Genomic DNA, 14,125 nt, shown 5'->3' on the forward strand with positions numbered 1-14,125 from the left:
TGACCGAAGGATCCTCCTCAAAGATTGCGCCACATTTCAAAAACCCGGAATCTAAATTTCGCAAGCAAAGGAAGGATAAGAAAGTTGAAGAGTTTGATTTTGACAAAACCGACACCGACGAAGAAGCAAGCGATCCAAAAGCCAGCAAGGGATTCACTTCATACATTATATCATCTTTCAAGAAACCAGATAAGAAGGAGAGTGGGTATGAACCAGAGATTGAGAGCGAAACCCAATAGGCTGAAGGAAGCGATCCCAAAAACAAAATGGTGGACATCACGACTATGACAATGGAGGAGTATAATAGGCGGATGCGAGATGACAACGGAACAGGTCTCGTGTGGCCCAAAATTCCAGTCGCGACAAACTTTGAGGTTAAGTGACACATCCTTAATATGCTCAATGATATTCCATTCTTCGAGAAGGACCATGAGGACGCATACAAGCACATCGATGAAGTACTAGAGATCGCCAGTTACTTCAATATCCTGAATGTGACGAAAGTTGCGGTGATGTTACGAATTCTTCCAGTTACACTAAAGGAGGAGACGAAGACTTGGTTAAAATCACTACCACCGGGGGCGATTACAATATGGGATAACTTGAGAACGGAGTTCATACAATAATTTAGCCCACCCTCAAAGATTGCTAAATTGAAAAAGAACATTCAAAATTTCCAACAACTTGATGGGGAGTCTCTACATGAAGCTTGGGAGCGTTACAAAGGTATGCTAAGGAATTTCCCTCAACATGAATTCAATGTGCAACAAAAGATCTCGACATTATATAACTGAATTAATGTTTGCACTCAACAACTTCTCGATTCCCAAGGAACTATGACGAAGAAGGATCCGACTAGCAACAAAGCATTGATTGAAGAATTTGCAAAACATTCAAGAGAATACCACAATCCACGAGAAGATGTTACGAGAGGAAAGTCAAATGTAGATGGGTTACAAGAAAATTTGGCATCTATAATTGCTAAACGAGACACTATGGATCGTACGATTACAAATATGGGGAAATCTTATCATGCAATTCAAGTAGGATGTGACAATTGTAGCGGACCTCACTTGAAGAAAGATTGTGACCTAGACGAGAACGGAAACAAAACTTCACAAGGATGTTACTCGAGTGGAGATAGGTTCGAAAACGATTCGAGAAAACTAAAGAAGGAGTGAAAGCCTTATGAAGAGTACAAAAAAAGAGAAATATAGGCAATAAGGAAAGGGTTTTTACCAAAAAGAACAAGTACAACCCGAAAACAAGGCCAATCTCTAGCAATTATCAAGTATTTTACAAGAGAGATAATCGGGAACATTGCCAAGCAATACTGAAACAAACCTGAAGGCGCATGTGCTAGTTATATCCACTAAAGAAGAAAATCAATCTAAGCCTCTGGTGCTCCTTGGAACAACTGAAAAGCATTCTGATCGAAAGGTCGATAGAGAATAGGGGAAACAGAAAATCATTTATGTCCAACAACCACGACATGGAGACCAAGGTGCCACATCGTGGACATTGAACAGAAATTTAGAAACCTTTTTTGTTAAGCCATACAAGCTGCCATTTTCATACCCATCTCGAGCCAAGCAAGACCTACTGGAGAAAGAGCATAAGATGTTCATGGAACAAGTAAATGGGCTCTCTATTAACATTCAATTCATTAAAGGATTATCTAAGATGCCCAAGTATGCAAAAAATTTAAAGGATCTTATTAGCAACCCCAAGGAGTTGGAGAATTAATCAAAGGTGATTGTTAATGAGCAATGTTCAGCTGCTACAATGTAAGAAATTCCAACTAAGATGATGGATCCAGGAAGCTTGACAATCCCTTGTGAATTTGGAAACTCGACAAAGAAAAATGCATTAGCTGATTCACGAGCTAGCATTAACCTATTGTTATATTCATTTTACCAAACACTAAATCTACCAGAGTTAAAGTCCACGAGAATGGCCATCCACACGGCAAATAAATTCGTTACATACCCTCGCACAATAATAGAAGACTTATTAGTGAAAGTTATAAAATTTATGTTTCCCATTGATTTTTTAGTGTTGGACATGAAGGAGGATGAAGAAGTTCCTATCATTCTAGGAATACCTTTCCTAAGCACCACTCGAGCACTTGTGGATATCCGCAATCCCAAGCATACATTGCGAGTAAGGATGAAGAAATTACCTTTGGAGTAGACCTAAACTCTAATTCTTCAAGAAAAAGTGGTGATGAGGAATTCTTCATGGACAAAGTGGAAAAATAAGAGGTTGATAATGAGATAGAGGAGTTGGATAAATTAATGGAAGAAGAGTTACTAGTTTAGGAAGATCCAAAGGCTCAAGAAGAAGTACAATGTGCAAATCCTCGAGATTCAATTCCAATGATCTTTGAAATGCATTTATGAATCCTAAAGTAATGATAAAAGAAACAAGTGAAGATCATAAGTCTAGTGATGAAGAAGAGGAGACTAAGAGTAAGGAGCCCATAATTTCCAAAGAAAGATAAAGTTGGAGGAATTCATGGAAACAAACGCCAGCATGAGGAAGGGGCTAACAAAAACAAGAAGGAGAACTTAAAGAAAGCATACAAGAGACAAGTGGCCACATACAAGCAAAAACGAATGGAGATGAAATTGAACAAGGAGTTCTCAACCTCATCAACATAGAGAGGGAAGGAGTCCAATTCACGACTCCTTAAAAAAGAAGCGCTTCCAGGAGGCAACCCATGGTTTTAAGGAATTTTTATCCTTTTATTATTATTATTTTTGTGTATTTTTATTTTTATACTCGAATGATGTTTGTTTCCTTCGTATTACTCTAGGATATGTTTTATTTTCGATTTCTCATAATTTTGAAAGCAGAAAATGAGTTGGACGTTAGAGAGAAAAGCTATGAAGAGAGAAGTTTAAGATTATGATCGAGAGCCACAACTTTTGATAAGTGTGGGGTGTGTGTCAAGTTCATGAGAGTTTTTTTTACATATTTTGAGGATTCATATAGCATGTACCGAGCTTTATGATGATTTTGAACTGGAGTATCAAGCAATTTTGAACCAACTTTACGACTTCTGAAGTTACATTGCCCACGACGTGGAGCCATTCTTGCCGCGCCGTAGAGGATTATTTATCCACGATCCAATGTAATTTTTCATATTCCACGACATGAAGTTTCATTTGTCACATCGTGGAGCCAATATTGATCGCAATCTAGAAGACCTGAGACTCGATGCCACGATGTGGTCCACACTTTGCCTCCTCATGGTTACTATTCAATTTTAAGATTTATATTTGCGCCACAAGTCAGAAGTCAGTGTTCTTGATTCTATTTTTCCGGCACATTCAGAAGCAAAAGTCTAGTTTCCAGCAACATTCGACATGTCAAAGCTTACCCATTACAATCAATCGATCCAATCTTTCAACTACATTTCTAAGGCGAGTTTGTCCTTTTACCCACTTTTATTTTATGTGCTTTAATTTTTATCATATACAAGGAACGCCTTGTATAATTTAAGTGTGGGGTTGGGGATTGAAATAAGGATAAAAAGCATGATTAAATGTTAGATTTTAAAAAATATATTCATAGAGTTGAAAAGATGGTCTAAATTAAAAACATATGGTAATTTTTTTGATATTATTGCATTAGAGCTGGTTTGCTAGTGTTTTATGAGATGATTTGATGAGAACTCTAAGATTTAGTTAAGCCAATTTGTTATAATATATTTATGGTTTCCCGGTCCTAGTGAAATCATGAGACAAAAACACAAACTTGTGTAGTTTGAGGGACATAATATGTTTTGCTTTGTGAATATCTAGACCCAATAAAAAGCCTACCGGTAACGATTTATCTCTTAACTCCTTTCTGTTAAAATAAAGCGAGTCAAGTTCCAAGTATTATTTTTTTAGTTTCTGCACTATAAGTCTAGTTATATATTTGATCGTTAACAGTTCAGGAGTAACCAATATGTGGCCTTTGAGACTCGGTGAGTATTCCCCCCATGGGGAGATTTATATTTATCCACCTAATTGTAAAAGCTTGGATGGATGGGAAGAAAATCCCTACATGAGTTTGATCGAAAGTCATGAGTTCCAATAGTGGCCTTAAAAATTCTAAGTACGACAATGAATTTCTTAGAAAGCCACAGACTATAGTATTAATAGAAAAGAAATAGTATTGTTTGCTTGTTTATATGTGAAACTTGAAATTGAAGTATTGCGAAAGAAAAAAATGGAAAAAGTTGTGAAAAATTTTAAAAAAATGAAAAAAGAGAAAAAGTTCAACAAAAATATAAAGATGTTGTAATAAATTTAGTTATATTTTTAGGACAATTATTATATAAAATGTTTTCTTTTTAAAGTCGTGTCACTTGGAATTTTACAATAACTTTTGAAACGAAATAGGGTAAATAAAATGGCATAGGTGGTAGGAATACAAAAATAAATGTTGTTCAAATTAAGTGGGTAGCGTTTATGAGGATGGTGAGTATTTAAGGCTTGGGAAGTACTTAGGTTTTCTTTAGACACAAATCTGTACATTGAGGTGAAATGTAATTGGTGAGTTCAAGTAAGATTGTTTTGTATGATATTTATGAGCAAAGTGTTGATGTGATATATTGGAAAATAGTTAGTTTTTCTTGGGGACAATCAAAAGGCAAGTGTGGGTTATTTTGATATTGCTATATTTATTCATATATTTAGTGCAATATTTAAGTACATTTAGCTTCATTTTGGTTAATTATTAAGATATCTAGTGCTTATAAAGTGTAAAATCTATTTTGTAATCAAAGAAGGACATTCTCAAAGGAAAAGGACTAAACTGGACAAAGCTGGAAACTTGGAGTTCGGAAGAGTTCATTAATAGGAAAAGAATAGAAGAATACGTGAAAAAGAAGATGCCATGGCGTGGCACTATTTGGTCCATGAAGTGGAAGCATAGAACCTTCCTGATTATCTGCATGAAGACTTGGAGCATACGCGTTTAAAGTGTGTCCCACTTCATGGCGAGCCTTTTTCCCTCGACGTGGAGCATATTATATGGAAACTATATATATACGACTTTTAGGTCGAATTTTGAGGTGTGCTTCAGAGAGCTGCTAATACCTACAACAAAAAGCAGCCAAATACTTCTGACGAATTCTAAGCAATTCAGAATTTGATTGAAGATGAACCCTAAGTTTCATATAGTGTAAATGAACCCTAATGTTATGAGTTGATTTCATTAGTTATTGGATTTGTGAAGTTGGTTTCTTACTTGTGTTTGATAAATCATATCCTGACATGTTAAAGATCTAACCTTTATTGGTTTTTTTTACAAGTTTAGTGTAATTAGTTTATCATTCTTATTGCATAAACTTGATATCTAGTTGTTTGTGAACAATAAATTGCTAGATCTAGTGATTGAATAAATAACAGAGTATGTAGTAAAGTTAGTATGTTTGATTGTGTTAGATAGAATTATTGATTCATCATATGTGCTTAATTTGCTTGTCTTAATCATAGATAACAAATCATTAAATTTATCATTCATAGTCTAAGTGTTCTTCACATCAATTTAGTGTCCAACTTGTGCCTATCAATGCATATTAGCTCATGATTTGGTAAACGCTATGAAATTGGCTCCTGATAAGTAGTAACTCATAAATTAGTAACCAAAATAGTTAATGTATTATCTTAGAAATCAACCATAGGAAAAGGGGGATTTGAAGCTAAACGGAAGTATCTTTTATCCTTGATTTAAAATCGTTTTATAGCTACTCGTTTTAGTTTAAATTATTAATAGTTGATTGCTTAATTTTAGCTTTTCCGAACTTTTAAAATCAGATGAAACCCCCACTTAAAGTTATTTTTTTACACTGCCTAATTGTTTTTTAGCTAGTAAAATTAGATATGATTATAAATTTAAAACTTTTAGTGAATCTAAAACACGTCATTGGCTTATAACTTGGTTATATAAATCGTGAATACACCCAGTCCAATAAAAGATAATACTAAGCAGTTAGGTGACATTTATCTCACTAACATATCAAGAGATGTGTGAGTGCTTTCAAAGTGGATTGCATAATTTGAGTTGATGTAAGAGGTCTTTGATGTGTTTATAGTTCTAGTTTAAAAAACATATTATATCATGAATATTGATGCATCCAATAAACATGGTATAATTTTATTTAAAATTACAACTTTAACAATGTTTTTATAAAATATAAAATTTATATTATCGACACGATCAAATTTTAAATTTAATAACTGGTATTAAGTTTTACTCTTTGAGTGCTAAAGAACATTTATAAACCTTTTAAAAAAACTTCCTTTTATAAAATAAAAATTATCAATTAAATTATTACATATCATATGAATAAATAAATATTACAACCATTTTAATAAATCATACTTAAACACAAATGCAAGAGGCCCATGGCTAGTTTATGCACATCATACATATATATACTCAAAATTATATAAAACAACGCTTGGTTTTTCTAAAATAACTATTGGTGACAAAAAAAAATGAATGCAAACTTTTGTCACTAAAAAATAACAATTATAAAGTTGTCATAGAAAATATGTATGAAATTTCATGCAAAAAGAAAATCATCCATGTTTCCCTGAAAACAAAGATAATAACATATTATCAAATAATCTAACCAAGCTTGCAAAAGATGGTTCTGATACCAATTGTTGGGTTTTATTCAAAAATAGTCTAAATATAGTGTAAAAAGGACATGATTAGCAGCAGAAACAGTTTAGATATGAATAAAGTAAAACCATTTTAGCCACCAAAGATCATTTTGCAAAGCTTAGTAAGATTAAAACATAACCATAGGAAAGAAGAAGTTTACAACCTTTGAAGACATTTGTTCCTTTTGGCAATTAGGAAGTTGATGAAGATGACAACAAGCTCCAAAATAGAAGCTCTCTAGAGATACCCACCAAGCAAGAATCAACCACCGAAGATTCTAGTTTTCACTTGTATATAAGATGTTCTTAATCTTTAGAAGTATATACCAAATATTCCTTCAAATGAGAACCAACTAATAGCCTTTAATCTAGCACCAAATTCAAGACATGGAGAAGGGAGAGAACCCCTTTTGTTCTTGGCAATAAAGGGAGAAAATAGGAAAGAAACGAAATGAAAAACTAGCAAGTTACTAACACTTCTTTATATATTAACACACCCATGTGAAAGACCATACCTTCATAAGTGTGCAAGTACCCTCTTGAAAAAAAGCATGGGAGTTAGTTTCAAGTCAAACAAGCAACCATCACTTCTCATGGAGGACCCTATGGTTTTGACTAGCTAGTCAAAACTAGATTTTTTTCCATTGCATTACTTCAACTACTTAGTTACATGTACAATTGGATGATTACTCAAAGTGTCCAAATTAATGTACATGACACACACACACACACACACACATATATATATATATATATATATATATATATATATATATATATATATATATATAATGAATATAACTAGTTAATGTTCTTTTTTATTATTATTTCCTAGAAACAATAATTTCGTTTATGTTGGTAAAATATTAGTTTCATATAATAATGTTTTTCCAATTAAATACAAGTGTTGATAATATATTAATAATCAAATTATACTAATAAATAATTAATCACTAGTAACTTGTTATAAAGTGTGACCCTATAAGATAATATTTAATTATCAATATCATTATATAATGACTCTTTGACATAAAGATCTTTCAATTATGGTACCAATTTTACCTAAATTGATTTTTTTTTCGAAAAAAGAATCCATAAATCAGTGTGTAACAGTCGAAATTATTGGTATGTTTCCTTTTAAACCCTTTATTGAAAAACCTTTCTTTTTGGTCCCTAGCTCAGTACGTGGGGCACACTCTTTGGGTACGCTGAGCGTACTGGCTCATCGATGGATCACGGATGCACCCACATATGCTGGGCGTATGTGGGCGAACGCGGGGTGTACCCCGACCAGCTAGAAACCCTAATCTTTAGAGTTTTACCCCTATATAAGATCATTATGTCCCTTGAGCCTCACCACTTATCATCCTCCATACCTCCTAAACCCTAATCTCGACACTTAGCCACTATTTTAGTGTGCTCTTAAGTTTTGGAAGTAATTTTGTGTTGTCTTGTGTGCATTAAAGAAGGTGGTGCCTGGTGACCAAGCTTTTGTTGGACTTGAAGTTGTAGATCCAGAATCTCATCAAGTTTGCTAGCTCCAGAAGGTATAAAGTTCTTATCTTGGAACCTTCTTGTGTTAGATTGAGATTAGGGCTTGTTTTGGAGCTTATTATGGTCTTTTGGGTTCTCTTTGGGAGTATGAGACACTCCATGAGATATGATGCTAGATCTTAACCCCTCTGATGTTCCTTGTGTAAAAAGGTGCTATCTTGATGAATCATATTGGTCCATGCATGAGTTAGAGTCCTTATTATGGGTCTTAATGGACAAAATCGGGTTTTTGATCCCATTAAGACATGCAATATGATAAATTTGCCAACTTTATGCATCAATACCTTGAAATGAAGTAGATCTGAAGTTTGGACGTTAAGAGCTTAAGTAGTCAAGACAAAAATTGGTCAAATGGGGCTCTGGCCGGTACGCGGGGTGTAATCCATGGTACGTTGCACGTACTAGGTCAGCTACCCATTTTCGAGTCAACACTCGTATACCAAGAGCACGAGGAGTACGCCGAGCGTAATCGGTGAACTGGGCTTTTGACGTTTGGGCCTTTTCGGACTATGGATTATTTTGGGCTTTTAAGGTTTAGGCCTTGTTGGGTCATTGGACTACTGGCTTTGGGCCATGGTTAGGCTATGGGCTTTCTTGGAGTTAGGTCCATGATGATTTTTTGGCCCAATTAGGAAGTTGGGCCATATTAGGCCTTGGGATGCCATTTAGGAATTTGGGCCATTTAAGTAAATGGGTTGGGCCTTTTCTTTGGGTCAATTAAGAAAAGGGTAAAATGGTCTTTTACCCTGAATGTTGGTCAAGTAATTTAGAATCTTGATTATGGGCCGAGATCCAATTATTAATTGGATATTATTTGATGATGTAGTGCGGGGATTTTCCAGATCAGCAGACCGGGACTTTATCTAAGAGACTCAGCAGCTTGAGGTGAGTTTCCTCACTATGTTTAACGGGTCGAAGGCACCAATGCCAACCCATGGTTTATTATGATTAGGATGCTAGTTGTCTGTGTGACTCTGCATGTATGTTTTATGACATGTTTACCAGGTGGGACCCGATGTCAGGCAAGGCCTGATGATTATATTGTATGTTATTTATCTTTATGATTTTACATGTGTGTATGTTTGTATGTATACCGTGTGGGGCCCGATGCCAGGCGGGACCCTATGATTCACAGATCTGTTCTGAGCGGGGCTCGATGCCGAGCGGGGACCTATGTCGAGCGGGGCCCGATGATGGGAGTGTCCCATTATATGTTTGATATGTATGGTGTGTGGTATTTTGGGGAACTCACTAAGCTTTGTGCTTACGGTTTCAGTTTATGTTTAAAGTATTTCTGGTTCGAATGGGAAGAGCCCGGGATGATTGTAGTGTACACACCACATTGTTCCATATTTTATATTACTCTGATGTACTGGGATGTTTATTGATACACTTTGATTTACTATGGTTTTTATGATGTTGTTTTGGATTATGGTTTTATTATTTAAAAATTGAAATTTGTAGTCTTAATTTTTTGGACGTTACAAGTTCGTATCAGAGCCTTAGTTTGAGGGATTCGGGTATACTCTCAGGTGTGTCTGAACTCAAACTGAGGGTTTGGTGAAATTTTTCAAAAAGAAATGTTTTATAAAAGGATTTTCTAATAAAATAAAAATGGTGTGGTGCATGCAATCGACCAAGCTCAAGTAATTTTTCCCAAAATACTCGTAAAGGTTTTATGATATGCTTTAATGTGTGAATCTATGAATCCCATGCTAGTTAAGGATAAGGATATGCTCAGGATTTGCATGATAGAATGCTAGGAGGGATGCCTTTATATGCCTACTGTATGAGCTTGTAGACTTGCATGCTAGTACTGATCAATCAGTGATAGGATGGCCTTTTTAGGTTATGCTTAATTCCAATTACTCGATGCTTGAATGTTTCTTGCTTTGTGCTTGTTAGGGGTTCTCATTAGCTTTAGCTAAATAGTAAGCGAAAATGTTAAGTTACATATTATTGAGACTAAATAATTTTAGAAGGTTAGGTTTTAACTCTATTGTGCACCTCTTGTTTGAGTCCAACCGTTGTAGGGTGAGACCTTTCATTTGAAGAATTATCTGGTGTCGGTGATATGTAATTGTATTTGTCAGCTAGTTAGAGGGAGTTAGTGGGAGTTCCTTCTACAACTGATGGTAGAGAGTGGTATGATGATTGCCCTAGGAGATGTTTAGGAAGAGATTTAGTGTTGGGGGCCTTGTCTTGTTAAGGATTGTATGTATATATAAGGAGTAACTTGGAGGATTCACAACAATCCTTGAGGAAAGTACGGATAGATGTGGAAGGTAGTATGGGCCCGTGCTACTGTAAGCATATGATCCGTACTCAAGCCAAGGAGAGATATGATGATACCAGGAAGCTTGTAGAGTGTGAGACTCCTAAATATTTATTTATGCGTGTTCTGATGGTTTGAATGGTCTATTTTCAGTATGGTGACCATTCGAGGAAGACTGGTTAATGGTTCTAGTGATGGTTAGGGTTCATGCACGGGTTCCGGAGCTGGACAGTTGGATGATCAAACGTAGGAGTTCATTTCGTCTGAGATTACCCGCAGCATACTTGAGCAGACTCGTATGATCTTTGGTACGGTCAAGGAGGGCATTCTGGAGATTTGGATGAGCATTTGAGTGCTTTTCGATATGAGATGGTGGCATTGATGGGAGCTCTCACGTTGACCTTCTGTGAGTTCTGAGCATGTGGGGCTCCGGAGTACTTCGGGGAGAAGGACCCAATCGCAAGCATACGATGGTTAGTGGATGTCGCTAACGCCTTCCGCACTAGCAGTTGTCCCGATGGGGAAAATGCCAGACTTGCTTTTTGTCTTCTGAAAGACAGAGCTCGAGATTGGTGGGAGGAGGTTGGGCGCTCCGTGGGTGATGCGGCGGTTGATTCGATGACATGGGATGATTTTGTAACTAGATTTCAAGTTGAGTTTGCACCGGTGGTTGAGGTGTAGCAGTTGGCGAGGGAGTTCTAGGACCTTTGCCATACTACTGAGACGGTGGCTGAGATCACCGCGATGTTCGGTGAGAGGCTGTTGCTGGTTCTGCAGTATGTGGAGGATGAGGAGATGAAGAAGGTGAGATACCATGAGATGTTGAGGAGTGATATTCAACAGTTCGTGAGCTGATCCAGTTGCAAGACACTGGAGGATATGATTACAAGAGCCAGAGAGAGGGATATTGATCTAGATGTGCAGAGGAAGAGGAAGCCGGATCAGACTCAGGGTTCAGGGGGTTCGGGTAAGAGGCCTAAGGTATTTGATTCGAGATCGAGAGGCCAGCAGGGCGAGAGCCATTATGGAAAGTGCGGCAAGATGCACGATGAGGCGTGTAGGGTGGGTGGTTCTAGCTGCTACAAGTGCGGTCGTACGGGTCATATTAGCAGAGATTGAACTGCTACTACTACCACCACCATCCCGGTATCTGATCTGATTTGCTTCCATTGCAATCAGAGGTCCCAAAAGAAGGCCAATTTTCCGAGTTTGGCAGCAGCAGGACCAGTGGTAGAACCCGCTCCAGCGACTCTAAGGATTACTAATGGCCGCCATGGCAAGGCGGATGCGCCTGTTGCGGGGAGCAGGGATTTTTAGCTGACAGCCGAGGAGGCTCACGCAACACCTGATGTGGTGATGGGTATGTATCTTATCCTTATCTCTTTATTTATGTTGATTTTCATGCTTATATTTGTGTGTTTTATTTTAGGATCGTTCCTCGTGAACGGTATCTCTGTATTGATATTTTTGATTCAGGGGCTACCCGATCTTTTGTATTGCTTGCGCTTAGCAAGAGGTTTGCTGGAGCTCCGGGGGAGCTGGATTGTCCCTTAGAAGATGAGATTGCAGATGATCGATATGTCCGGGTATCGAGGGTTCATCGGGGTTGTGTTCTTGTGATGTTCAACGAGCTGTATCTAATTGATTAGGTTTCATTCCTTTGCGCGGGAACAAGGTCATTGTAGGAATGGACTGGTTGAGCCCCAATGGGGCGGTGATTGATTGCGGGCATTAATTGGTATGTATTCGGAACCCAAGTGGAGGAGAGTTAGCGGTTCATGGAGAGAGAGCTTAGCGTGGGCCGATTTTATGTTCAACAGCTAGGTCCAGACGCTATCTTCATCAGGGTTGTTCCGAATATGTCGCCTACGTTATAGATACCCGTGATAAGGGTAAGGCGATTGTGCATGATGTGACGGTTGTATGGGAGCTCTCACGTTGACCTTCTATGAGTTCCGAGCATGTGGTGCTCCGGAGTACTTCGGGGAGAAGGAACCAATCGCGAGCAAACGATGGTTAGCAGATATCGCTAATGCCTTCCGCACTACCAGTTGTCACGATTGGGATTGTGCATGATGTGCTGGTTGTACGGGATTACTCGGATGTGTTCCCGGAGGATTTTCATCGGGTGCCTCCGGAGAGGCAGGTGGAGTTTAGGACTAACTTGTTTTCGGATGCGGCTCCAATAGCCAAAGCACCATATTGGTTAGCTCCTCCACAGATGCAAGAGTTGTCTACACAGCTACATGAGCTGTTAGACAAGGGGTTCAATCGACCAAGTAGTTCGCCATGGGGAGCATCGATCCTGTTTATGAAGAAGAAGAATGGTTCGCATCGGATGTGTATTGACTAAAGAGAGATAAATAACCTAGCAGTGAAGAACCATTATCCACTCCTGAGGATTGATGATTTGTTTGACCAACTTCAGGGTGCATTTTGGTTTTCCAAGATTGATCTTCGTTCAGGTTATCATCGGATGAAGGTCAGAGAGGGGGATGTGCAGAAGACGGCCATTTGGACTCGTTATGGTCATTATGAGTTCTTGGTGATGCCCTTCGGGCTCACTAATGATCCAGCCGCGTTCATGGACCTCATGAACTGCGTATGTCGGATGATGTTGGATCGTTCTGTGATTGTATTTATTGATGACATCCTGGTCTATTCTAAGGCCCAAGAATTTCATGAGGAGCATTTGAGGGAGGTGTTGGAGACCTTGAGGAGGGAGAGACTTTATGCGAAGTTCTCCAAGTGTAAGTTATGGTTGCGCGAGGTGCAATTTCTGGGGCACCTTGTCAACCAAAACAGTATTCTTGTCGACCCGGCCAACATCGAGTCCATGATAGGATGGGAAGTTCCAAAGTCTCCATCTGAGATTCGGAGTTTCCTTCGGTTGAAAAGTTACTGTCGGAGGTTCATTCAGGATTTCCCCAAGATAGCAGTTCCTCTAACTCGGTTGACGAAGAAGATTGTCATTTTTCACTGGAGGCCTGAGCAGCAGGCTGCTTTTGAGACCCTGAGACAGAGACTGTGTGAAGCGCCGATTTTGACCCTGCCGGAGGGTGTCGAGGATTTTATGGTTTATTGTGATGCGTCGATCATGGATTTGGGTGCAGTTCTGATGCAGAGGGGTCGCGTGATTGCTTACGCTTTGAGGCAGCTAAAGCCTCATGAGGCGAATTATCCGACGCATGATTTAGATCTTGGGGCATTGGTTTTCTCCCTCAAGATTTGGCGACATTACCTCCATGGGGTTCGTTGTACCATTTACAAGGATCACAAGAGCCTAAGGTATTTAATGGATCAGTCGAATCTGAACATGAGGCAGCGCCGGTGGTTGGATGTAGTGAAGGATTATCATTGTGAGATCCTTTACCATTCGGGGAAGGCCAATGTGATGGCCGATGCTCTTAGCCGCAAGGCGGTCATGGATCCGACCAGGGATATATTTATGAGGATGACAGTGATTACTCCACTCTTGGAGCATATTTGAGAGGCGCAAGTTGAGGCTATGAAGGAAGAGCACCGAAAGAGTGAGCGCATAGTGGGTCAGGTAGCTTCCTTCGATTATGATAGCCGGGTATTATTGACTATCCATCGGAGGGTGTAGATTCCTTATTGGGGTGGTGAT

At 38.4% G+C, this 14,125-nt stretch overlaps 1 non-coding gene across 1 annotated transcript; it reads right to left on the reverse strand.

Moving 5' to 3' along the window:
• Positions 1–650: 650 nt before the first annotated feature.
• Positions 651–757, reverse strand: LOC145117949 (small nucleolar RNA R71). Its single transcript, XR_013712940.1, has one exon. It is a non-coding gene; the product is annotated as a small nucleolar RNA R71 (small nucleolar RNA).
• Between the last annotated feature and the right edge of the window lie 13,368 nt (positions 758–14,125).

This window comes from Lactuca virosa, chromosome 5 (genome assembly GCF_052849685.1).
Source record: "Lactuca virosa cultivar CGN04683 chromosome 5, Lactuca_virosa_CGN04683_v6, whole genome shotgun sequence".
NCBI lineage: Eukaryota > Viridiplantae > Streptophyta > Magnoliopsida > Asterales > Asteraceae > Lactuca > Lactuca virosa.